The sequence below is a fragment of the Belonocnema kinseyi genome, chromosome 3, assembly GCF_010883055.1.
Source record: "Belonocnema kinseyi isolate 2016_QV_RU_SX_M_011 chromosome 3, B_treatae_v1, whole genome shotgun sequence".
In the NCBI taxonomy this organism is placed as follows: Eukaryota; Metazoa; Arthropoda; class Insecta; order Hymenoptera; family Cynipidae; genus Belonocnema; species Belonocnema kinseyi.
In genome coordinates, this window is record NC_046659.1 from 16,902,077 (window position 1) to 16,929,618 (window position 27,542).

The 27,542-nt window shown below is 38.0% G+C and overlaps 1 protein-coding gene across 3 annotated transcripts in view; it reads right to left on the bottom strand.

Annotated features, from left to right (window-relative positions):
- The window catches only part of LOC117169313, a 76,606-nt gene that overhangs the window by 626 nt on the left and 48,438 nt on the right, over positions 1 to 27,542 (bottom strand). The gene's annotated exons all lie outside the window — the stretch shown is intronic.

A 27,542-nucleotide genomic window follows, 5' to 3' on the forward strand; every position in this document is an offset into this window, starting at 1 on the left:
GGAGCTCTTCTTAATATTTTGACACCAAAATCATGTCGATACACCTTACCGACTGCGAGTAAAGCCACCCACGCTTTAACTTGACAGACTGTAAACAAAAAAAATGGTTCAAATAATTAATTTCTAAATATGTTAAGTTTGAAGTATTATTATTGACATTCATCAAATGTACGATTTCTGCCGAAAAATCATAATTTTACTTTTTAAATTTGAGAAACAAATTGTTTGAAGAAACAGAAATTGTTGTTAAGGGTTAGCCCCATATAGTTCCTGACCATTTTAATTAATGTTGGATTGAGGCTAATGCAGAATGGTTGTGGTTTAACAAACTTTTAAACAATGCCTAGACAATTTATGAAATGAACAATTTCATGTCAAATCTTGAAGTTTAACACGCATTTAACAGAAAAACCATGTTTTTGAACATTCTAAAAATCCTGACTTTACAGGGCTTTTAAGCATATTGTAAACTATATTTAAAAAAGAATTTAAAGAAAATTAAAATTGGATTTTTTTCAAGAATTGAGTTTTATAATTTCTTGTTGAAAAATAGAAAAATTTAATTAAATGTTTAATTCAATTGTTTTTAAACTGCGTTTCACTATGAATAATTAAAAAATACATCTTAATATCTTTGAAATCGCTAAAGTAAGGAATTTAAAAAAAAAGAAAAAATTGCACTCAATGGAGGATATTTATTACACACTTTGCCTGGTCTCCTCTGGGCATTATATATAATGCTTAGGCAATCTGTATCATAGAAAGTATTATCTACTTTGCCTGGCCTCTGTTGGGCATTATACATACTGCCTAGGGATTATATATGTATATTGCCGGATTGTATACTTTGCCTGTAACATATACACACAGGGTGCGCCATCTTTTATGTCAGTATGTAAACATTGAATAACTTTGACATTTGTCAACCGATTTACTTGGTAAGACATGTTTTTGAAACGTCAATTCCGTACAATTTTAACCGTGAATGGCTTCAGACCGAAACAGCGCGCCGAAATAGTGACGCTGTACATTGAAAACAGTCGTTCAGTTGTGTCTGCAATATTCTTTGTGCTAATTGCACTTTATACGAAAAAAATGGAAATCATCCTTCAAAATGCGCCGCAAGGTGGTTCCACTGATGCCAAAATGCTGAGCAACGCTCTCTCTCTCTCTCTCTCTCTGACCGCTGCAACCAGTTTATTGGAACGTTTTGGTCGTTGATGAAAAACATTTTAACGATCACCCACTGTCCTGTGATCAACAAAATTCGGCACCAAACGACAAATAGTGTTGGCAGACAGTGCCTATTGGCCACGATATTTTCGACGATAAGCACGTTGTGTTAACGCAAATGAATGACTATTTTCACTGTACAGCGTCACTATTTCGACGCGCTGTTTCGGCGTGAAGCGATTCATGGTTAAAATTGTACTGAATTGACCTTTCAAAAACATGTCTAATCAAGTTCAATCGGTCGATTAATCTCAAAGTTATTCAATGTTTACATACCGTCATAAAAGATGACACACCCCGTAGAAAAATTTTCACATGTACCGGATTAGGAATCGAACCCTGGAACTCTAACGTAAATTTCGAGCGCCTAACCGCCAAAGGCATTTTTGCTAAGAGTTGGATTTTTAAAAATATTCTGCACGGATATGTCCTGGTAGATAAATTAACGTTTATTTTTCAGCCTGCTTGCTTACAAAATTGACTTGCTTACACTTTCATTTTTTTTACAGAATTTTCTTACAACTATCTCTTACAAATTACCATCCATTCACACCTTATAACTAATCCGTTCGCTTCTATATCCTATCTTCCTCGCTGCGCCTCGCCTCGCACGCATGTCTCTCTTTTCTCGATATGCCTCGCGTTGCCAGCCTCTGCCTCCGCGACTAACGCCTAATACTTAACTGCTATCTACAATATTTACAGTTTTCTTACATGCTTCCTCTCCTACTTACAATTTTTCCTTCTCCATTCCTCTTGCTCTCTCCTTCTCCATCTTATCCAACACTCCCTTCACCCATGCTACTGCCCTTTTGTCCCCCCTTGCATACAACAATATTTCCATACTTATCCCACTCCTTTCCGCCTCTTCACATTCCTCCAACCAGTGCTCAACTTTTGCATCCCCCTTCCCGCACAACTCACACATTCTCTTCTCTCTAAAAAGCCAGAACCTATTATAATTCACCATGCAACAGCATCTCATTCTCGCTATAAGTTCCAGACTTCCTTGCTCTCCTTTCTCACACCAATATTGCGCTCTCTCCCTTGGCATAATCCACACATATTTCTCGTTAAACCTTGACTCTCTTATTCTCTCCTCATATGACCATCCACTCCCCCATTTCTTCGAAACAGGAAGCCCAGGTGCACAAACTCTTTCACCTCCTGTACCGCTTTTCCCTTCCACTTCCACTCCCCTCCCTTATCTCTCCCACCTTAACCTTCGACTTGTCCGCATTTAACTCTTAACCTATTTTTGTCTAAGTATCTTCTCAACCTTTTCATAATTTCCTTCAAAGCCTCTTCGCTCCTTGTTAGCAGCAATATGTCATCTGCATATGCGAGTGACCATATCCTGACTCCGCCTACCCTGACTCCTCCTACCCTAACTCCTCCTATCACTCCGGCCGCAAGCTTACTTTCCATGTCCACGATCAAAATTGCAAAAAACGTTGGGCTAAGCGGGCATCCTTGCCTCAAACCCCTATCCATCCAGAAACCCTCAGTTTCCCTCCCCTTCTCTCACCCTATCTTTCGCCTCCTCATATACTCCCCTTACCCTCTCTAGCCGGCCCCTCTTTACTCCCCTTGCTTCCACTGTCTCCCACAACCTCCCCCTAACCAACGAAAGGAACGCGCCCTTTAGATCTACAAAAAACGCGTATACTTTGACACCCTTTTGGGTTAGTTCTCTATCCACCACATGCTGTCAGACATAAATATTGTCAATAATACTCCTTCCCTCCCTAAAGCCCGCCTGCGTCTCCGGCAATATTCCTTTTCCCTCAACATCCTTGCGCAGCCTATCTGCCAAAACCATCGCGTATATTTTGTACGCAGTATTCATTAGCGTAATTCCTCCATAATTTCCCTGCCTCTCCCTATCCCCTGTCTTATACAATGGTACGATCAACCCCTCCTTCCACCCTCTTGGGAATCCCTCCCCCTCCATACTTTTTCACTACCCCCTTCAGCCTCTGCCCCTGAAATGAATCCTTAAAAAATCTCCTCCATTCGTCGCTCCCTATCTTCTGACTTACCCCCACCCTACTATTCCCAAACCTATTAATTATCTTCCACACGTCTCCTTCTGTCTTGACACTTCTCAAAACCTCTTCCAGATTTGTTTCCTTTTCCTGCTCTTTCTTCTTACACATCGGTTTAAACTCCTTCCTCATTTCTACGTACTCTTCCCTTTACGCGGTTCCTTCCTTCCACTCCCTGTACTTCTTTTTCACCTTTCTCTTCATCATTTTACATCCCCCCTCCCACCACGGCTTTACCATTCCTTTCTTCTTTTTCCTAAATACCTTCTTTTGCACTCAACCTTTCACTTTCTCTTGCAGATCCTCCCATTTTTCGTCCACGGACTCCCCCTCAAAGCTTACGTTGCCCAATTGCTCCTGATACTTCTCAATCGCCTCTCTCGTCCATGAAACCCTCTCCCGTAACGACCCTTTTTCCCCACACTACCTTTCGCCAGCCTCCGCCTGTATCCACAAACTCAATGGCTGATGGTCTGCTTTCACCCTCCCTTCCACTGCGATTTTTTCTATCTCCTCCCACCCTTGCATATTCATAATCACATAGTCTATCAACGATAAAACCATCTTACTCACATACGTGTATTCTCCCTCTTCGTCCCCTTTTACCATACCATTCGCCATCGCCCAGCCTCTGTCCTCCATCCATTCTCTTAGAATCGCCCCCTCTTTATTTATTATCTTCTCCTTCGATTTGCTTTCGAAGCTTTCCCCTTCCCGGTACATGCCCCCTTCCCCTGGCCCAATTATCGCATTATAGCCCCCCCCCCCCAGTACAACCAAACCCTCATCTCTCTCTCTCTCTCTCTCCTAGTAAGTTTTTCACCCTTTCCTTAGTCCTTCTCATCCCATCCTTATTGTACACAGTCACAAACTTATACATTACCCCTTCTATCTTTAAAGCCCTCATTTGCACACCCTTCCCCTCTCCCTCTCCATGAACTTCTTCCTATAATACATCCCTAACCCCTGTTATAATTGCCCCACTAGCCCCTCCTTTCCTCTTTAGTTGGACGGCCTCCTGTAGCCTCCACCGATACCCCCTTGACAACTTTCGCTCTACTCTATCCCATTCCTTATTCTCACCCACGCCTCTACAAGTTTGCACGCCTTTTTTAAAGGGACTCCCTAGCCCGCTTTTCTTCGGACTCTCTTTGCTTTACCTTTTCCTCTTCAAGAGATTCTCCCCCTCTCTTGCATTGGACGCTCTCTCCCTTGCCTTATCGCTTCCTTCGCTCCGATTCTTCCCCCTCTCTGACACGCCACTCGGCACCATTTCCTCTCCGGCTAATTCAGTACCAACACTGCCAGTAATCTCGCTGCCCACCTCCCGTCTTCCCTCGGTAAGTGTAACCTATCCATACACCCAAGTATGCGCTGCAGCCAACAGATGTCTCTTAAGGCTGCTGCCGCTAACTACTCCGCTCCCTTGAAAAGCTAAGACTTTTCACACAAACTCCGTAAAAACTTCTCACTGTTTATCAGCTGATAAGAGCAGTATGCGTAATTTCACATATTGAGCAAAGTCTGATTTCTTGCAGCGCCGTACACGGACTGCATTACAATCAATTACATGACGAGGGGATCAACAGCCAACAAAATCCTCAAATGCGGTCACTGTACATTTTCCAGTACATAGAGAGCTTTCTGAATGAAAAGGGTCAAGGTTTTATCGCGATAACTCGTAACTTATATAAAAGATAAATCATTTTATTTATTTCCTTATTTTACGATAATTTTGGGTCCCTATAATTTATCTTGTTACCTTTTTTTTCATAGAGAATAAAATAGTAAAAAAAGAAAAAAATATAAATATAAAGGCCTATTTGTTGAAAAAATCGGGATTTTTTTGAAGAGTTACATCTCGACGTCTATTAGTGATAAAATAACCTCCTTCTTTAGCATTTACAGAATTTTCTCTTTTTCTACTTTGCTGTTAGAAACTTTGCTCTAAAATGCAATGTGTCGGTCCGTCTACACAAACACGATTTATGTACCTTTTTCAAAAAATATTTTCAGAACACGTCGTAATCATTGCTATAAAATTTAGAATTTTCGTTAGTACTCCTCAATAGACCGTTTTCCGTACGAAATGCCTCGACTATTCGCTTTTCCTTAACGGCTGACCTGTCTGAACCAATAAGGTATAGAAATAAGTGAGAAGCTGACTAGGATAAATTCAGGGAATATATTAGGAAGTCTTCGAGGACTATACCTAGTAGGTTCAGATTTATTGATCAGCTGGAATTTTCACTAAACATATAAGGCATGGTGTACTATAGCGCATGGGGCTATGATAAAAGCCTTGGAGAACAACTGCCCCTTATACGTTAGGAAAACTGTTAGAAAATCTGTTAATATACCGAACACTTTCAAACTCCAATTGGACTTATAATAGGTGTACTTCCCGGGTTCTGAACTTGATTATTTGCCAGAAGAGGGAGTTATACTGTTTTGCAGAATTCCTTTGATATCTCGGCTCACAAACAGTATTGCCAAATGGTTGACGGACTTTCCCATCAGACCTAGTTCTATTTCCCACTAAAAAAAATCCCAATAGATAATAAAACGTTGTTTAAAGAGTTAAATTAAATTAGACACACAAGTAATTTTGCTTTCTTAGGATTACAAACATCAATTTTAGATGATAAAACTACCAATCACTACAAAAACGAGTCGATTTGTCGAGACAAGCAGTCAACAGCGTGCAATTTTTAAAATCGTAAATTTAAGCTAAAGTGATAACAGATAGGCAATTTGAGTATAAAATATTTTATATTTCTTTCCTTCAAAAGTGTTAAAAAAATAAGTGAAAATGATCAATAATTATTTTATTAAATAAAATTTATTTAACCCTTGCTTGCCACACTTCTGCTGAGTAAAATGCTTGCCATTAAAAGCTTAAAATTTGGGGTTATCTTCTTGCGGTATGCCGCTATAATGAAGCAATAGTATTCAATTATCTATCGTAAATAACATATTCATTTTGAGAAATGAACGTGGGAATTTCGCGAAAAAAAACTTTACATTTTTAATCAAAAATCAGTTTATTAGAGCATACAAAAATATAAAATCATACAAAATTTTGTTCTTAATTCGTAAATCAGATGATTATTAGCAAAAATATTTTAATTTATTTAAATACCGACACAATCATTACACATGGCAACATTATGCATAGCACACTCAGGAAGTTGACATGATGAGCAAGCACTTCGTGTATATTGTATAATTCGTATATTCGTTGTAAACTTCGTATATGTTAAAAAATATTCACTCCAAAAAAAACGGCTGACACAGACAGACATACTTACCTAGAGTTAAGGTACTCAAATCTCAGCCAGAAAAGGTGATGGGGTCCATATGAACCCCCAGTGGCAAGCAAGGGTTAATACTTCAACAAGAGAACTATATAATAATTTGATAACAAGAGATATTTCGGGATTCACTCGTGTAAAAAACTACGAATTTTTTCAACGTTTTGTGAACATTGGAGTTCACCTCTTCAGGGCTCACCTGAATCTGAGGTATCAGGTTATGCTGTTCTTATGCATACTCTCTACGATGCCTATGATATGCCAGAGCGCCCCACCGTGGGGACTGGTCGAACCTGATTGGACATCTAAATCTAAATCAATTCTGCATAATACAAGTTTGCTTCTCTTGAAAGAAAGAATACAACATACCAAACTTCTTTGGCACACTACCTCCAAAAAAATATTAAAATATTAAATGTTTTGGCCTGCTTTTTGGAACACATTTAAATATTCTTTTTCTTAACATTGCAACATTTTAAGTTAAATAATATAAAATTCACAGCTTTGGTCAAATAACTTATTGCATTATTCTCATCCACTATGTGCATCCAGAACCACGCAATCAAATTCGCTTTGATATACTTGTTTACACACGTGTTGGGTAACCGATGCATTCGAAGACGGCATACTAAGGAGAGAATGGGCCAATGTGAAGATGTATTTCAGTTTCGATACCCCCCAGTGTACACATTTTCTTACACCTTAGCCCAATATTCATATCATGAAGAACATCTTCGATTTCCAGACGGTGAAGAAGATTTCATTCTTTCATTATTTCATCTACATCAAGACAGACTGCTTTGAAAAAGATTTAATTCCCTTATGACTTCTTTGTATTGTCTGGCAGAAATTTGCGAAGTAAATACGCAAACTATCTCGAGAATTTCATTATTTTTGGCCACTCGCTTCTGTAATTCTTCCGTTAGTTTAATCAGAAAAATTATGAATCTTTATTTAATAACAAGGAGATTTTTAGGATTGAATTTTCTACTCAACTCATTAAAGTAGTGACCAAAATTGATACAATCAACGGGCATCAAATAATCTTCACAATGGTACGTACATAAATATTTTATTAGTTTTGTGTAATGCGGAGTGCAGGTGATTATTTTATTCTTGCAGAAGTTTAGAGGTTCCGCTGAATGTGATTTAAACAGTTTATTTATAGACTTCTCCCTTTAAATCATTGCGCAAAAAATTAAGGTACAAGTCTCCTGATCCGGATGGCATATATCCAGTCCTCATACACAGGGCTGGTGAGATCATCATTGGGCCGATTGTGAGACTTGCTAGGGCTAGTCTGACGTTGGGTTATATTCCGGCGGCATGGAGGGGTGTGAGAGTAGTTTTCATTCCGATAGCAGGCAGGATCGGTTATACTTCACCCACGGATTTCCGACCCATTGTCCTCACACCTTTCCTACTAAAGACAGTATGCACGGTGTGCCTACTGCAGTCGAGGAATAGACCTGCCATATGTTGACCAATAGGAATCTAACCACCACTAAGGGTGATACCACTTTATGTGGAACCGCTGATTCAGGATGTTTTCAGGTAGGTGCTTTATCGCCCTTGCTGTGGTGCCTGGTAGTGGATTAACTACTTCATCTACTCACGACTCAGGGCCACCACGTTACAGGCTATGTGGACGATATACTGGTTATCGTGCGCGGTCAGAAGCTGGATGCGCTCTTCGGAGTAATGCAGCAAGCACTAAGAATAGTAGATTCATGGTGTCAGAGGACTGGACTACCAGTCAAACCGAGTAAGACAGATGCAGTTGTATTTACCAGAAGGTACAAGTGGGGACCCACGAGTACATTGAAATTGGCTGGACAAAAACTTGACATCAAAGGGGCATGCCAAATATCTAGGAGTCATTCTTGATAAGAAAACCTCATGGAACGAGTATCTGGAAAACAAGTACAAGAAGCTAGCAGCGATTCTCTAGCTCTGCAGAAGAGCCATAGGGAAAAGCTGGGGTTTCAAACCGGAGACACTCATGTGGATCTACAAATCGATCCTGAAACCCAGACCAACCTATGCGGCAGTCGTCTGACGGAGCAGGGTCGAACTCTCTACCCTGAAGTTCCGACTGGAAAGGAACAGGGGACTGATTCTGAGAGGTATCACTGGTGCCTCGAAGTCGACACCCACGATGGCCCTGGGGGCAATAATAGGTTTGGAGGCCCTCCATCTCAACATAAAGGCCGTGGCTGCGAAGGCAGCCTGGAGATTAAATATGGTAAACGATAGCAGTATCTCGACAGTTATGCGGATACCAATCGACATAGCGAGGAGGCCGACACTGAGCATGCTCAGGGACAAAATGTCCACTTGTCGTTATCTTTTTGACAAGAAGTACAAAGTTAGCCTATCCACGAAAGAGGAATAGGCTAACGGTGAGGCACACCTGCCCAGTTTTTTTTTTACGAGGGCCTGATGAAAAATGTGCAAGAACACACCGTGGAAGGTCCGCACTTCTCGGTAGTGTGGAGATCTTAGTTGACGCATCACTACGATGACCTGACATATATAATATTTAATTATACCTTGCGTATAATTATACATTATGCAGAGTCAACTCTATCATTATAATGATGCTACCAAGGACCAACTAAAAAACACCACCTTTTCTCCTTGGAATTATTCCCCCCGGAACCGCTTTCGCATTACTTCAGGGGTGCCGTTTTTTTAACCGTGCTTCGGCCTTCTTCTTTTTTGCGAACTTGGCCTTGTCCTGTATTTCTGGGCTTCTTGTCGGACCTGCCCAGCCCCGATGTTTAGCTTCTGCGTACGGGAGGCTTCTTCAACGAGGCTGCCTCCCTAGATGCCAAACATCTCAACGTCCTCGGCAGATGATCGGTCCGGGGATTCTCTACTTTCGCGGCGCAGAGGTAGCACTGCGGCGTACTCTCACATGCCGCAGCCCTATGGTCCTCCTTGCCGCATCTCCAACATGCCCTGTCCTGCGCGCACCAGTCTCTCCGCGAACCCTTCTGCAAATTCCACAAAAGCCCTCAGATTGCCTCTGTAGGGTCTTTTCGTGAGACTGACCTTCAACTCTCTTACACAGTTGTTTCCAAAGTGGCTGCTTATGGCCGCTTCGACCTCTCCTACGTCTGTCGAGGTGTCCAAGTCTAAGACCTCGACCTCCATCCGGGGGACGAGCTCGCGCACGCTATCCCCTTTACCTACAGCTCCTCTTATGGCCGCCGAAAGCTCGGCTCTGCCCTTTCCTGAAGTTCGTAGTTCCACAAGGAACTCTCCGTTTCTGGTTTGCCTGACCTCCTTTGATTTTTACACCAAGGGCGCCAGGGCTAACATTTTGCTTGGGGTCCTTTAGAACTTTGGCATAGTTCAGATCCTCGGCCGGTTTGATTAAAACCGCCTCGGGTCGAGAGCGCCGCTGCGTTTTCTTTTGCTTCCTGATGTTGTTGGAAGCAGGCTTCTTTTTTCTCTCGCTCTTGTTTGGAGTCGAGGTCGCGGGCGCTGAAGCGTTTTGCGGCTCCTCGGCTTCTTACGCCTTTTCTGGGAGGAGCCAGCCTCCGTAGGACTCAGGGTGGTCTCCCTCTCTCACTTCCTATCGCGGGGAGTGGGATTCACCACGGCTTCATCTGTTTGAGCGCCACTTTGGTTCGTCCTTTTCTTGGTCCTGTCTTTTCGGGTCATGGCCCTCATTCTGGCCGTTCGTCCAACATTCTCGATCAGATCCCTATGACGCCCTTCGGTCGTCATAGCGTGATCGCGCAGTCCACTGGACCTCCTAACTCCTCGCAGACGCTCCTGTCAAAGTACGTTCGTTTCCCCCCAAAATCCTTGGAACCCGCACTGACCACCGGGGCTGGAACCCGATCGGAATCAGTAGGGAGATTTCTCTATTTCCTTGGGGTATACACCTGTGCAGTGATGAGGAAAGTTAGTTTATAGATGGCTCCAGGAACAAGAAGAACGCTGGAGCAGGTATATATCGTAGAAGGAACGGAATGGGCTTCACAATTGCAATGGGGTCCTACGGATCCCTGGACACAGTGGCATCAGGGGCAATGAGATTTCGGACAGTCTATCTAAGCTAACAGCAAAGGAAAATTTTTACTGGGCCTGAGCCAGTTGCAGGCATTTTCAGTAGGCTAGTCACTGAAGATATTAACAGTTGGCTGACCCAGGAACATCAGAATGAGTGAGATTTGGTCTCTGGTTGCAGACAGGCTAAAAGAATGTTTATAGGACATGGAAACCTCCGGTATCACAGACATAAGAAAGGGCTTGAAGAAAGTCCCCTCTGTCGTCTGTGCGGAAAGGATAATAAGACTTCCATTCATATTCTCTGTCACTGCCCTGCGATTGCGGGGAAACGTGTAACACTCACAGGCAGTTACTGCATCAATAAGTCTGAAATATCACCCAACAGCGCGGCTGCGGTCCTCTGCTGATGGAGAGGGTTTTGGGGCCATGCTTAAGGCTTATAAGGGTCACAACGGGATCACCCAATCGTTAGAGGCTGTGACGGTCTCAACCCAGAATATTAATAATAATAATAATAATATTCTCCATGCAACGATATATTAGATACAGATTTTCAGCCTTATAACCTGCATCCCCGCATTCTGAGAATCTGGATGCGTTCAAGTGCAGTTCTGGAGAATGACACTGATCTAGTATCGTGTCTACTGCATCCAACCGAGCCAGCCAACGAGTTCCAGACAATTTAGAATTTTTTCTTGGATTAGAATCCGCTATAAGTTGATGCAATTGCGTGTAATTAATGTTCCTATTCGTGTTGTAAGAAAACCATGCTTGGATTTCTTTTACCAAAAAACCTAAATTTTTTGAGAGAACACCACAAGATATTTCAGCACTACGCTGCAAAGAGTGCGGGAGACATTTAATTTTCACGAGATGAGGAATTAAATTCGTTAACCCAAATAGAAATTTAGAGAATCCTTCAAAGAATAAAATGAGGCCTTGATTATTAGAATTAAATAAACATTGTAACTTTTCCCTAAAGAGAAAGGAAAAACTAAACCTTGAAATAACTGCTGTTAAATGAGCAATTTTAACTTAAATTTATTTTTTCTGAAGTGTGCTTAGAAGCCTCCATCAAGATTTACAGAAATTAATAACAGATTGATTTTTGTTGATTTTATAAATCATTTTAAAGATAGGCAACTTTTGAGATTTTTGTACCTAGTGTACATCCTTAAACTGTTTGTCATATATTCTGCTATCCCGACACCAATTCTATTAGACGGTAAAATGTAGTGTGAACTCTGAGAAGATTTCGGCTGAAATAGCGGATCATATGGCACATCATTTTTTTTAGTATCTAGGTTAGTGCTCTCGTCTACAATAATGGAGTAATGGGAGTCTCCTATATCTTCTAACAATTTCTCCAGAAGGCATGGTGAAAAGACATTTATAATTAGAGCAGTGCATTATGTGCGATAAAGCTTAATTTTCGAAAGTGTTTACGAAATTGAATCTAATTGTGTGATAACTTCGCCTAATTGATCAACGGTGTTAATACTATTAATACTAACTAATACCTTTGGAGATTCCTTGAAATTGTTTATATTTCTTGAAAATTCCGCACAATATTTTAAAACACTCTAAAATATTTCGAATCCTTTGAAATCTGATTAAATTACTGAAATCAATAAAAAATTTCTTTGTAATCTTTTATAATAGACTAAAATATTTCAAATCTTTTAAAAGCTTTTGAAATCCCTTGAAACATTTATAAAGCTCTTGAAAATGCCAAGGAATTTGAAAAAAATACCTTAAAATGTTTCAAATCTTTAGACCATTGTTTCAAATAATTCTCATGATCAAATAAGGTAAATTTAAAAAGTTACAAAAAAATCCATTGAATTGTCTAGGATTGAATAAATTTCGAAAAATTCAAGTGATTAAATGTGTGAAGCATGAAAAACATTCCCAATTAAAAGACATACTTCAAAACTACCTCACTTTTCCGATAATTACAGGTGAATAAATAAGAATACAGGATGAATTCTAAATCTCTTTAAATATTAAAAACTTGGAAAATGTTTTGAAATACATTGAGAGCTTTAAAATCCGTTATAATCATTTAGAAAATGCATTATCCTTCAATATTTCAAAAGCTTCGAAATGTCTTCTAAATCAATAAAATGAATCAATAATTGCTTGCAATTTTTTTTATGCAAAAAATATTTCAAATTAAAAATTCTTGAAAATGTTTTGGTACTTTGCTTTCAACTGTATAGGAGGCAATTCCACAGAATGGACAGAATTATATTTATCAATATAATTCTGATTAAAAATGTTTAATGTTTGCGAATCTAATGCTTTCTAGTATAAAAGTATACTGCAAATAGAAAGGTATAACAGATTTATCTTCTACGAGTAGACATGAACATAAAGGAGCTGGATTCCTTAAAACGATTCATGATTCGTTATGATCATAACACTTTAATTGCAGACAAATAGGATTAAGCCTTGTAAAGGAGCCGACACTGATCCTGCACCACTGCTCACGAAGCTTGTAGCAATACGATTGTAGGGTGGCCAGTCGAATTGTCACATAATTTGAAATAATACGTATTTTTAAACAATTCAACCTATTTAAAGCTGTATTTAGACCGACAAATCTAACTTCCTTTGTGTCGAAGTCACTAGAAAAGTTAGTAGACTTTCATTTGAAGGTGGAAGTGTTACCAAAGAAACCCCTTCATATGAATCAAATTGCCTCACAGACAGGCAAGTCTATCATTGAGGCTCCTCAAGTGTTTAACCTTCACCGATCAAAAATCACTAGGAAACATGGCGTGGCCCATGTGGAAACTTCTTACCAAGCCTGCCTATTCGCAGAACACTAGCCGGGCGCTATCTTGGTTCTGTCTATATTTGCTACATGTTTAAGTTAGCTTTCTGCTGCCTGGTCTTAGTCATGGCGCTCGATGGTCCAGATTTTAGCTAGTTTCTAGACATAATCACGGTTCGGACTTAAACACAAATTAAAGCAGTGAATTCAGAAAATAAAAATTTAAACATAAAAAATTTCCGTAATTAAAAATATGATTGGATAAATACTAAAATAGCAGTGGAATGTACAAGGATTTACAATTAAAAAATGTTTGAAAAACATTTGCTTTTAATTGAATTACATAGTAAAGTTATATTAAATGAATATTCGTTTTAACATGTACCATTTATCTATTTATTATATTTATAACATTCCAGAAATTATAATTTTAAAATAAATTATTTACTTGATTTATTAGTTTTTTACTAAATGCGTAAATAATAATAGAGCCTAGCGTATTCATATCACTTAAAATAAGAAATAATTATTATTTCAAAATCTAATCGTAGCTCTCCTTAGGGGTTGCGGTACCTTGCAGTTGGTGTGAGTGTTTATGGATCTCATCGTACTATAGATCTGGAATAGGAGAACTAGAGAGGCTGCATCGCGAAGTTTAGCTACTCTGGGGATTTAACGGACTCAAGTCGGCAGAATCTAACCTAAGGAGCGATCCTTCCAGTTGGGTAATTGTAAAGCCTTTTGGAACATCGAAGGCGAGATTTTTCATGCTCCCAAGCCACGATGTGATCGCCATGTCAAGAGCTGAATGGCACCAGAGTTAACACGTCCTTGTGCACCCCTGTCAAAACAACAGGTCAAATCCCATAGTATGTAGACTGCGACCGGGGCTCTGCAGGGGTGATTCTTATTTCCCTAGCGTCTCGTGGGACTATGAAAGGAATACGTATAAAAACACACATACAAATGAGGAGCCCGTACCGGGACCCTCCTCTACACCACCGCCAAAATTGGATACCACTATGACAAATATCTGATAAGACTCACTGATAAGGATTACCATTATCTGCCGAAATGTTTGAAAAAACTTCATCGTTTCAAATTCACCTGACCCTAAAGCCAGCAAAATACGTCAACAATTTCAACAAAATTTATTTTCGAGATTTCGAGACCCCTTGAATACGAAAAAAACAGGTTTTACTTCAGTGTCTGTTTGTTTATCGTCGTTGTATCCTGCATACATAACTTTTGAAAGGCTAATCGGATGGATAAGGTTGAAATTTGGCACACAGTTTTAGGGGTAAAAGAGAAAGATCAAGTTCATTAACCATCATTTTTTGACCAACGGTTCTGGTTTTAACCACAATAAAATTAATGAAAAATAAAAAAAAATTCCATTTTGCGGTCGAACTATACAATACAGGAAAAAATATGAATGAACAAAAATTGTACATCTTAAAAAGATATAAAATTTTTTAACAATATCTTTTTAATAAGACGCGTATTTTTTATTTTAATCGTAAAAAATAACATTAAAAATAATAAAAAATTTAATTCTTAGAAAAACGAAAGAAGCTACGAAAAAAATAAAGTCAAAAGTAGTTCAACCGAAAAAGAGTTACAAATTTGTTATTAAAGCTTATTTGATATGATGTGTAATTTTTTAAATCGTAAAACATCAAATTAAAAATTAAAAAATTTGAATTTGCGACAAACCACACAAGCTACGAAAAAAATGACTGCACGAAAATTATTCAGCCAAGAAAGAGGTACAAATTTGTTCTTAATAATTTTTTGATAAGATGGGTAGTTTTTGTTTCAATCGCTTAGAGCCAAAAGACCTTTAACAAAGAGAATTCACAATCATCAAATTACAGTTATTGATGCTTTTACTTTTAATTTAAAAAGTTCTGTGCACAAATGTGGGGACGTGTAAAGACCGATCGCATGGCACGAGGCAAATACATTACCGAGCTTTATTGTCCAATATATGAATAAGCAGTCCCGGACTGAGGTACAGAATATAATGTAAAATACTTTAGATATGTAGAAAAGTTCGCATTTTAGACAAAAAAAAAGAGTATGAAGCACGAGGTATGTGATAAGAATCTGCTTGTTAAAACCAACAGACCTTTAACAAAAGAGAATTCACAATCACCCAATCACAATTAGTGTTGCTTTAAGCATTAATTTAAACAGTTCTGTGCATAAATGTAGGGAAAGTGTAAAGGCCGAGCACATAGCGCGAGAGAAATACTTTATTGAGCTTTATTTTGCAATATATGAATAAGCAGTCCCAGAACGAGGTAGAGAAATACATATAAAATACTTTTTATATGTACAAAGTTTCGCTTTGTAGATAAAATCGAGTGCGAAGCACGAACGACGCAATGACGATGTGTCCGTTAAATGCGAAGGACCTTCAACAAAAGAGAATTCACAATGACCAAATTACAGTTATCGATGCGGGCAGATTGTTTCTCGATATAGAAATTCACAGAGCTGAGAATGCCAATAGTTTTACTTTATTTGTTTTGTATATTGTTGCTCTGCGTCCAAAATTAAGAAATCGCAATCCACAATTCTTTTAAAAATGTAATGCTGAGTGTTTCTAAAAAAAATTATAAATCGGTTAAGAATACGACCTGTGGCTTCCTGGACAGACTCCGAGCGATTGCAGTTTCACTTACGGGATTGAATGACCTTGAACGGGAGACTTTTATAGAGAAAATATCATCTTTTGAAAAGCTTTTTACTCCTAAATCACAAAGCGCAGGGATATATGAGTATGAGATTAACATTAAACCACATAATGCGTTTGTAAGAAAGACATATCCTATACCTTTGGCTCATCGTGAACGTGTACATCAGGAAATTCAAGAAACGTTAAAAAAGGGTATTATAGAACCATCCACAAGTCCCTATTGTAATCCATTGAGAATTGGTTTACGCAAAAATAATAATATCCGAATTTGTTTAGGTGCCACATTTATAAACGAAATAATAGAATCAGATAATGAAACTCCGCCCCTCATAAGCGAACTCACGCAAAAATTGTATGGTGTCAGTTATATGACGACTACTGATCTTGCGAACGGTTATTGGCAGATATCATTGCATAGAAACTCTCGGAAATATACGGCCTTTTTGCATGGATCCCGGGTGTATCAAATCTGCCGGATACCATTCGGAATAAAAACAGCGAGTTCATATTTCACGAGAGCACTTTCTTTGGCTCTAGGAAATCAATTTGATAATATGTTGACCTTGCACATTGATGATATGTTGATTTCGACTCCAGATTCTTTTGGTCGTTTTACAAGATCAGAATTTTACTTTAAGTTTGGAAAAATCGCATGTTTGCTGTAAATCAGTTAAATTGTTGGGGTATGAACTTAGCACCGAGGGAATCCTACCACTTACCGATAGATTGAACGTGATTAGAAATTTTCCTATGCCTGACCATTTAACGCAATTGCAACAGTTTTTAGGCGTTTGTACTTTCTACCGCCAGTTTAGCATACGTCATTTTAATTTCATCGACCCGTTTCGCAAACTTTTAAAGGAATCAAATCAGTGGGTATGGAACCCTGTTCATACACGCGCTTTTGATGAATTAAAACAAAATTTTGCTAATTGCTTAATTCTAAAACACATCATTTCGAAAGTTCCCTTTAGATTGCAAACTGATGCATCAAATCTCGAAATTAGTGGAATATTATATCAAATCAATGAAAACGGGGACCATCGCGTCGTTTCTTTGGTTAGTCGATGCCTAAATGAAGCAGAACTTAATTATACAACTACCAAAAATGAGCTTCTTGCCATTGTTTATTCAATAACGAAATTGAGAACTCACTTAATCGGTCCAAAGTTTCTAATTATTACGGATTATAAGGGATTAACTTTTTTAAATACAACGCAGTATCTCAATCATCGTCACAGACGCTGGGGTATTTTTTTACAACAGTATGAGTATGATGTTCAATATTGTGCTGGTCGTGATAATATAGTGGCAGACTTCTTTAGTCGAAATTCAATAGGTCATTTCGACAAAATGGAAAGTTCTGGAATTTTGATTAATAACATGACGAAGGAAATACCGATCGAATCTAAACGAACCAGGTTGTCAAACATTGGAATTAAGTAAGGATTTACAAATTGATTTTAAAAAAATAGTAGAACACCAGCAGAATGATCCTTGTATTAAAAATATAATAGATATAATCGATTTTCCCCGCTTTAAATGTCACTATACCATGAACAAGGGGATTTTATTCCATTTAGATTCAGATAAATGGATGTGGCAAATAGTCGTACCAGATCGATTACAACAGAAGCTAACTGATCAAATTCATTCTAAGATTGGTCATCCAGGGGTATACAAAACCATAATGTACATGGGTAATTTCTACTTCTGGTCATCTATGAATAAAGACGTAAAAAATTTGTTCTTTTGTGTGATCTGTGTCAAAGGGTAAAATATTCTCATGTAAAAATGGGAGGCGAATTTCATCTTGTTAAATCTGAGAGGCATGGGGATCTCATTACAGTAGTTTTTTCGGACCGCTACCTCGTTCAATTGGTGGTGTTAAGTACATTTTTGTTTTGCTGTCCGCTTTTTCTAAATGTGTCAAGTTATATCGTATCAAAAAAGCAACTACTCAAATTTCTTTAAAGAAACTACTTGACTCATATATCCCGGAAATGGGAAAACCTAGACGAATTTTAGCCGACAATGAAACGCAATTCACATCTCCCATGCGGGGTAATAAGTAATAAACATTTTCGGATATAGAATATTTTTTGAATATCACCACGCACTGCTCGACCGGTTTCACTCCTTTTGAATTACATTTCGGCGTGAAGCGTTGGCGACCTAGTGCTTCTTAGGATTCCATCGAGATCTAATAATTTCGATAAACACACGAGTAAATGTTTCCACTTGTATTTTGGTCCCTATTTAATTTTAGAATGTTATGGCAATAATTTATATAAACTAGTTCATCCGTCAAATTCAAAGCCACTTAAAGGAACATTTAATAGATATAGTTTAAAAAAATATGTTAAAAGGTAAACCTCGGAGATTTGATTGAGGGCTGGCAACATTCGCCTTTAGAAGAATGAGAAAACTTTGTCTATTGTCAGCGAACTTAGGATATATCGACTGAAAGATTAAAAATAAGTTATTTCTAAGACGATCGTCGTTGTAAAAGTAACATGTTAGATTATGTATGCGGCTATAAATGATTGTTATATCAAATAATATTTGCGAAAGTTCGAATGTGTATGTGTATGAATCTTTGATTTTTGTAATGATTGTAAAATTTTAAAACCTTATTCGCATGCTTGATGTTTTAAAAAAGGGGATAATGAAGGAAAATCCTTATTTCAAATACTACGCTCAAACATATTTTAATCTCCACAACTCTGTGCGCAAGTACGCGCGAATATTTCGTGCAAAGCAGAGCTATTTCGATGTTCCGGTAGAAATTGAGCCAATGATAATTGCGATCGTATCCATGGCTTGATTTTCCGCGGGAATTAAGGAAAAAGTGGGGAAAACAGTGTCGACGGGTGATCATTCGTTTATATGCTCATGTAAGAGAGCAACATCTTATTTTAATTATTTTTAAACTATTTAAAACGCCACGTTTTGGAGGTGTGAGTGTAGTGCTACGACCGAAAAGGTAAATTTAACCAGCATCGAGAAATTGTGTGTTTTATTTATTTTTTTTATTTCGAACAATGTTCGTATTTTTATGCTCAAAAACTATTTTTAGCGTGGCGTCTTTTTATCGCCTTTTCTGTGAGGTGTCTTTACATGTCTAAAAAGCCTGTTCATCCAACGTCCACAGCGAATTCGTGTATATGAACTTTTTTCATGTCTTTATTTCTCGCAATTGAATACCGAATAACGAGGCACAAGGGAGAATTCGCTACCAATGACTTGTCATCAGGACATCGTGTTCCTACGACGCCGCTGCTGTCAAGCGAACTTCAAATCAGGTTTTTTTCTTTGAGTTTGTTTTCGAAACATACTATTTTGGGTGAAACCAGATTGATTTATTTAATCGAACTTTATGCATTCTTTACGTTGTGAGCGTTTAAAACGTATATTTGTGTGTGAATGTTTAATTTTAGATTATGTTGGTCTTTTTTGACGTGATGTGGACTATTTTGTATTGATTTATATTGATCATTTTATTGAACATTTGAAATATTTACTAGTGGTACTACATTAGCCATTTGAATCGATACGTTTATTTGCAATTACTTCTGACCTCTGCCTGTGATCATTAGCATGGAGTTTCATGCTGATATGACTAATGATTCATCATTTATTTTCTACTATATATTGATTTTATCAAATGAATAACATTTTCTTTTAAATTAGACTCTCCTTAATATCTAATATTGATTTCATGCGAAACTTTAAATTAAAACATTTGATCAGTTTTATTATTTTTTGAAATTCAAATAAAATATCAAATCCAATTTTATTATAGTGTGGTTGTACTCTATTCATGCTGAGTAAGAGATCGGCCACGACGGAGTTCCTTACGGCCCGAGTGATTTGGTACGATACGATTGAAATGATGAACAAACGAGTAGTAGTGTACGAACGACTACTCAACGAGTACTGCCTGACTGCCAAACGACGATTCGGTGCGGCGACAACGCCGGTCCCCAACGCCTGCGCATGCACGGTCCTACTCTTCGCCCCCCTCTTTTGTTTTCTAGATTCCGGCAGACAGAACTACACTTCATCGTTTGAAACGAGCATGAAACCCTAAATTCTAAATTATCTTGCGACGCAACATGCTACCGGCCGAAGCTGCGAAATGAGATGAATTAGATTCAACGACGAAGCAGAGGAAAATACAATTATGATGAAATGCGAGTGATGATAAATGCATTTCAGCCTTAAATTAATATCAATTTATAACGATAAACAACATGAACAATGAACGACAATTAACGTAGTAATAGTGAAGTCAGTTTCCTTTGGAGGGACTGCTCCAATTATTTGGTTATTTTAATCGCAATAAGGTAACGATTGGCGAACTTTAGCGAGTTTACTATAATACGTAGACTTTAAAATGAACTAGAATGATCAACCCAAACTGCTTAAAATGAACGAGAACGGACTTAAATATACGCAAAAGAATTAAAGTAAATAAGAACGAACTTAAATATACACATACGGATTAAAGTGAACAATGATTAACATCCCGTAGTTGGTAGTAAAGACAACCGGGTGATATTGCGCTTGTAAATGCGGTTGGCCGTCCTCACTGATGCCACTCTCGCGATGTCGTCGCTCCGAGGAAACACCTCGATGATCAGTCCCAGTTATCACCTTGTGCATCCTAGATTATTTTTCATCAAGAGAACTACGGATTCGACCTGCAATTCTGACGTGGATTTTTGCCATTTTTGGCGAGTTTGCAACTCCTTAAGATACTCTTTGTACCATCTTTTCCAAAAATCTTGTCGAGCTTGGGTTATGAGGTTGTATGTAGTTAACCTGAAAGTAAATTTTTCTCAGGCAAGAAATTGAAAGGTCGACCTATCAATAAATGCGCTGGAATAATTGCTAACGGATCTTTGAAATCAGCTGAAAGAGCGTATAACGGTCGGAAATTAAAAATTGCTTCTATTTCGATCAATAGAGTATTGATTTGTTCATACGTGAGTTTTTGCTCTTTGAGATTTTAGGTTTTTCAACGTAGGCAATACGCAACGAGTCTTGTAAGACGTTTAAATGATAAAACATGAGAAAAAATATGGTAACAAGTTGCGGTACTGAGCAAGCAAATACCCCCCTTTGAACCGGACCCGTCTATCGACACGAGTTCGATCGACCTCGGCCATTCACTTTCAGGTTGAACTAGTCAACTGGGACCTGTAGTCCACGACGTATTTTTTATGAAATCTAATGGTAGTTGTCCCCTAGAAAGCGAATCGGCGGGATTGTCTTCCAAATTAATGTGTTTGCACTGAACCAGTTCTGCTAGCGATTCGATGTCAGCAACCCTATTTGATTCGAATGATTTTAGCAAATGAGGGGCCTTTTTAATGAACACAATACGATTTTGGAATCTGACCAGAAAGTCACTTTCCATATCGGAAATTCGAACTGCGACTTCGTTTCAACGTATAGTTTCTTTAGAATTGACGCTGCGCAGAGTTCTAGTTGTAGAATGGATGTCAATGGATCAAATGTCAAGGCATTTTCCATAGCCATGAAGACACGCATAACAAAAACCGTGGATTTCGATTTCGGTTGGATTTTCACCGAAGAATTTTGGCGAAATTCAAAAATTCTGTAAACATGAAAGCTGGTAAGTTAATAATTTCCATTTAGTATGAACGTCTTGAGGAAGCGATTCGTCCCAAGTGATTCTTGCTTTCCGGCAATCTTGTATCAAGACTTTGGCGTAGAGACCCACCTGCCCCAAATGTTGGAGAGGATCGAAAATTTTGGAAATCTCAGACAAAAAATTTCTCTTAGTCGAAAAGTGTTGAGCGTCAATAGCCCATTGTCTGATAATAAAACCACCACGACCTAACAATTCGATGCGCCAAGACAGTACGTACCTTTGAGAAATGCTGGTTATTTTGATTACTCCCCCCCCCCCTTGCTTCGCGCAATTTTGCGGCCACTCGAGGCAACTTTTTCTAATGAGTGCAGTTTAAATACCGTCGATTGAATGAATTTGTAAAGTTCATACACTTTTGGAAGCTTATTCCCTTGCAATTTATCCTGCCACATAGCTAAAACGCCCTGTGGTAAACACCGTTCTAATATTCTAATTATGACTTGTTCGCCAAATGGACGAATGGACGAGCGCAACAAAGCTATGCTTCCACGAAATACATTTATCATGATCCCCGTTAAAAGTAGGAATTTTAATTTCCGGCAATCTCGACTTATCCTGACTTTCCGAAATTGTAATATTGCTAGTGTTCAAGGTAAAGCTAGCAATGATGGTCAAGGTTTGTAATTTTGTGACCGCGATCGCGTCTCGAAAATATTCTGATTCGATTTCGAAAAATGATTCGATGCGAGAATTTTCCGAATTCAAACCGATTAATTCATCGTTATATTTTTGATATTCGGTAAAACGAGTAGTAACTCCCTTTAAACGCAATTTGGCAGTCATCGGATCACATTTGGAATCGCTGAGGTAGTCGCGTAATTTAGATTTGGCCATTTGGGGCGAAACCCCTTTTTGCACAAGATACGCAACATGCTTCTGCTGACTGTCGGACAGCGCCATTTTTCTTTTTTAAAACTAATTACCACCTTAAAATCTATATAACCTATCAGGGTTGCCTCGCGTGGTCGGAACGTATACGCCGAAAATGCGCATAAAATGAATCCACAGTGAGCCGAGAAACCCAAACGCGACGAAAAACCTAGAAAGACAAATCCCTCCAAAATTATTGGATTACTGTAAACAAACTCATAAGGCTACGGAAGTACAATGATGAGTGTCCCCCTTTGGCAGAGACTTTCAAATAAAGAAAGTCACTATAATAAATTGCCGCAGTTGCAACATTCACCATGGAGATGGCTCGTGTCAATTAAAAATTTTCAATCCAATTGAATGATTTTAATTTCAATTTTATTTTTCACGTGGGCGAGTACCGACTTCCGGTCACGCTCGATGTAGAAGTTTCACAGCACACAAGTCACTTATATAAAATTTAAAAATTAAAACTACGAAAGAGGTACTTATCTTAGTGAACTCCTATGCTGCATGGCCATCGGTGATGGGGGATCTTGATGTGGGAGCGACAAGGCCTAGCCTTAGGTGGTTCAGCGATTTAATTTTTGTTTTTTTCTTCCTTTGTCTTTATTCCCACCCCGACGATCCCATTAATATCAAAAAAGCACCTTAACTTATTCCCTATGGCGCGATGTTACGGGATTTGAAATAATACACGTGTTGTTAGGAAAATCGCAAAGTTTGATACAGTAAACACTTAAAAAGGGGGCCGATACTCGCGAACGTGATTTTCAGAAAGAGCCCGCTTGGTTGAGCCACGTCTCTAGGGCTTAGTTCTAGGCGCTTCCATAAATTAGAGCTAGTGGAAGAGGGCTCCACTTCAGTTGCGGACTATGGTCAGAAAACTTTTCAATTGCGGAGCTCGGTCAGTTTAGACAGGGGTAGTTGTGTCCCGATCACTCTTCCCTAACCGTGTGACCAACTTCGGACAGTAGAGAACATGTGTGCTTAGATACGGAAAATTAATGCATGAAAACGTATACAAAAAAAAATGGAATTGTAAACCAGTCAATTTTTTAAAGCCAGCAGGCCGAAAATAAACGTTTATCTAACGAGACCTTTGGCCTCTTTCTCTTGCTGAAATCCTGATCAGGGACAGTTAGACTTACTCCAGGCTCGTGTACCCGCTTCTTTGCAGGCTCTGCATTCGTTTAGTTTAGTTTAAAATTTATTAAAGCCAAGGGACAAGACCCTTGCAGGCAAAAAGGTACTTACATGAATAGGTACATAGATTACACACACACACACACACACACTAATTTGGTAGTTCTAAACCAAATAGAAATTCCCTAAACTAAATTAAATATCAGTTTAATGTTCATATATTCCCAGAATTTAGAACGCATTGATCCTAGAGTAAAGATTTTTCAGCTAAGAGGTGTCGAAAAAGATTAGTTTTATAAGTCGTCTAATTCTACGCATTATGCACATTTTCAGAAAGAGAATTCCAGAATAAAGCTGAAGATTGAATATTCTAACATTACGTCATACTCAGTCGGTAACGTCGAAATCTATAAGGTCATACTACTTGGTGGACTGTAAAGCATTGATTACATAGGAGTTGGCCTGAAATTAATTTTTGTAGATAAACGTAAGTCAAAAATCGTGATATGGCTTTGCTTATCAAATAGAAAAGCCATTTCTTTAATTTGTGATAGCAATTGGGGAAGTGTGCGATTTAGACAATCCATCAAGAAAAAATATAATATGCCGTTATTGACGTTAGGTTGCCTTGTTGGAATAGTTGGCGGTCAAAATTTTTGAATTTTGGTAGTTCGTTAAAACGTGTTTATCAAAGATGTCAAGAGATCGTTTTTGCACTTTGAGAAAACAAAAATGATCAAAGACTGTGATCCTTCTTAGAAATCGTATAAGGCTTCTTAAAAATCCTTAAACTTCCCCAACTTTTTTTTTAAGTCCCTTCAAATTCTTTGCTATCATTTCAAATCTTTCGAAGTATCTCGAAATTGACTGAAATTAATTTTCATCACGCAATATCTTTAAAATTATCTTAAATTCCTTTAAATCTCTTGACACTCATTAAAATCTTAGAATTTTTCCAAATACCTTGGAATTTTTTTAAAACTTTCAAATTAATCGCTTAACATTCTTTAAAGTCACTAAAACTTATAGAAATATTTTTAATTCCTTTAAAAATAAACTTGAACATCCCCTCAAGTCCCTATTTATTCCTTAAAATCACTTAAACTCTTAAAAATCCTGTAAGATTTCTTGATAATCCTTAAACTCCTCCAAACTTTTTTTATGAAAACCCTTCAACTTTTTTATAGTCCGGGAGCTCGCGATAATTCTATGGACGTCATTGTAGTACTCACAAAAAATTTCAGATTCTTTTATTTTCATAGTCAACAGTTCGAAATTCGTTGACTGGCTAACAGCTGCTGGTGCCTTTTGCAAAAATTTATCGCTAAACTGATCGAAAATACGAGTGAAAAAACGTCATTTTAGTACTCTTGAAACCTACGTGGGATGGTTGTTGGAATGCTAAGAATTAATAATAAGTTTGACTGGCAGCTTCTCGGTGGTGCCAAAGTTGACTGGTAGGCTAGAAAAACGTCATTTTAGTACTCTTGAAACCTAGAGGGGAATGATTGTTTGAATGCTAAAAACTAACAAGAAGCGTGAACGGCAGCTCCTGATTGGTGCCGAAGTTGACTGGCATACTGCCAACAAACACGTCAAAAATTCGAGTGAAAAAAACGTCATTTTAGCTCTCTTGAAACCAATTGGAAATAATTATTTGAATGATAATAACTAACAAAATGCTTGATTGGCAGCTTCTCGGTGGTGTCAAAAGTTGACTGGCAGCTTCTCGGTGGTGTCGAAGTTGACTGGCAGGCTGTCAAACATGTGAAAAATTCCAGTGAAGAAACGTCATTTTAATACTCTTGAAACCCACTGGGGATTATTTTTTATGTGCAAAGAACTAACAAAAAAATTAATTGGCAGCTCCTGAGTGGTGCCAAACTTGACTGGCAGGCTGTCAAACATTCGAGTGAAAATCGTCATTTTAGTACTCTTAAAACCCAATGGGAATGGTTGTTTGAATGCTAAGAACAAAGAAAAAATTTGACTGGCAGCTTCTCAGTGGTGCCAAAGTTGACTGGCAGGCTGTCAAACATGACAAAAATTCGATTGAAGAAACGTAATTTTAGTACTCTTGAAACACCTTCGGAATGACTGTTTGAATGCTAAGAACTAACAAAAAATTTAACTGGCAGCTTCTCGGTGGTGTCAAAGTTGACCGGCAGGCTGTGAAACATGCCAAAAATTCAAGTGAAGAAACGTCATTTTAGTACTCTTGAAACCCATTGTTGCGAGCTGTGAATTTACGTAAAAGGTGAGATTTTCGTAGTTTCTTTTTTTTTATCCATATTAGTTTTACCCTATTGCAAATACCTATATAGGTCACTAATAGGATTCTATATAAGGATTCTATACATGAAACAGCTTCCTGCATAGGACACTATATAGAATCCTATTAGTGACCTATATAGGACAGCTGATGAACCGGAAGTGTTGCGCAGTAGTTATTTTTGACTATGCGATTTCCTAGTAGTAGGGCCCTTTATAAGTTCTAGAATCATTAAGGATTCTATCCTGACCTATATAGGTAACCCTATTTAGGATCCTATATAGGTCACTTATAGGATCCTTACATAGAATCCTATTAGTGACCTTTACAGGCACCTATATAGGTATTTGCAGTAGGGTAGAGAAGTATCCTACAGATGAAAATTTTAGCTATTGAAAAGGACAAAACTTTCATTTGGTGCCTGATTAAAACGAAGGTTTTAATTTTTATCCTGTCATTTTTACATGTTTGACAGCCTATGAGTCAACTTTGGCTCTAGTCAGGAGCTGCCAGTCAAATTCTTTGTTAGTTATTTGCTCCAAAACAATCCTCGATGGGTTTCAAGACAATCATCCCCAATGCGTTTCAGGAGTACTAAAATGACGGTTCTAATTTTCATCCTGTCATTTTTTATATGCTTGACAGCCTCCCAGTCATCTTTGGCACCACCGAGAAGATGGCAGTCAAATTTTTTATTAGTTTTCAGCATGCAAACAATCATTCCCAATTAGTTTGAAGAGTACTAAAATTACGTGTTTTCACTCGAAAACGATAAATTGTTACAAAATGCACCAACAGCTGTTAGCCAGTCAACGAATTTCGAACTGTTGACTATGAAAATAAAAAAATCTTAAATTTTAGTGAGTACTACAATTACGTGAAAAAATTGTCGCGACCTCCCGGACTATTACAATCATTTAAAATCTTTCGAAGTTTCTCGAAATTGACTGGAATTAATTTAAATCTCTTAAAATCCTTAAAGATTTTCTTAAATCCCTTTAAATCTCTTAAAAATCCTTGAAATTTTTCAAATTCATTAAAGTCTTTTAAAATAACTTTTCAAAAACTCGCTTGACATTCTTTAACACCACTAAAAGTGTCTTCAAATCTTACAAAATAACTTGTACATCCTTAAACCTTTTTAAATTGTTTTTGAATTATTTTTAAATTCTTTAATAAAAAACTTTAAAATTCCGCCAAGTCCCTAGTAATTCCTTAAAATCATTTGAATTCTTAGAAATCTCGTAAGATTTCTTGAGAATCCTTAAAGTGGTATAGCCTTACAGATTTTGATGTTACCGACCTAGCGCGTAGTAATATTAGAATACTCAAAATAGAAAAGGTGTTATTATACATATAAGTTCTGGAATATTATACAGTCTGTCAAGTTAAAGCGTGGGTGGCTTTACTCGCAGTCGGTAAGGTGTATCGACATGATTTTGGTGTCAAAATATTAAGAAGAGCTCC